The sequence below is a fragment of the Nannospalax galili genome, unplaced genomic scaffold, assembly GCF_000622305.1.
Source record: "Nannospalax galili isolate Female #2095 unplaced genomic scaffold, S.galili_v1.0 scaffold337, whole genome shotgun sequence".
Lineage (NCBI taxonomy): Eukaryota > Metazoa > Chordata > Mammalia > Rodentia > Spalacidae > Nannospalax > Nannospalax galili.
This window is the reverse complement of record NW_008340932.1, coordinates 2,673,370-2,674,092: the sequence shown is the minus strand read 5'-3', so window position 1 is coordinate 2,674,092 and position 723 is coordinate 2,673,370.

The following is a 723-nucleotide window of genomic DNA, read 5'->3' as shown; positions in this document are numbered from 1 at the left end:
ACAAGACTGGTGGAACTAACCTTATTGGATGTTTAACAGCCATACTTTAAGGCCTATACTAATCTGGTCAGAGGGATGTAAGGGACAGTTCTTGTCCCTTGTCCTCTAAGGTTGACTAAGTTCCAGGGAACTATGGAACATCTGTCAAAATGTCCTGTAACCGTGGTGAGTCTCCTGTCCTCTTGTTCAGGGAGGACATGGAGACTCCACGAGATGGACTTGAACCAGTGTCCAGTCTACAAAGAGGAGGGTCAAGTCAGAGGAAACATCTCATCCATGCTTCCAAGTGAAGCCAGACATGATCAAGCAAGACCTTTGACTTATCTTCATGTAAATGGAACTGGTAAAAGAAAGGAGCTAGGGGCTCCTCCCAAGCCCATGTGACTCCTTGAGGAACAGATCCTCAAACGACTTTAAGTGTAAAAATAGATTGATTTGGGCCAACTATATGGTCTTAAACACCCAAAAGGAAAGTATAACCAAAGAGTAAAATCATCCATATATTTCTTTAAGAGTTCGAGGGATTACACTTCCCAGACATTAGGCTTAAGTCCATATAAAAAGTTATTTAGACAATTATGTCTCATTGATGATTTTGTTCCTAATCAGAAAGTGCTGCTCAGATGTAAGGCTTCAAATCTTGGTCTACAGTACTGTAGTGCTCAGGTGTAGCTTAGGGAGACAACTGCTATTGTTCTAAAATGATGGATAAATTTGTTTTCT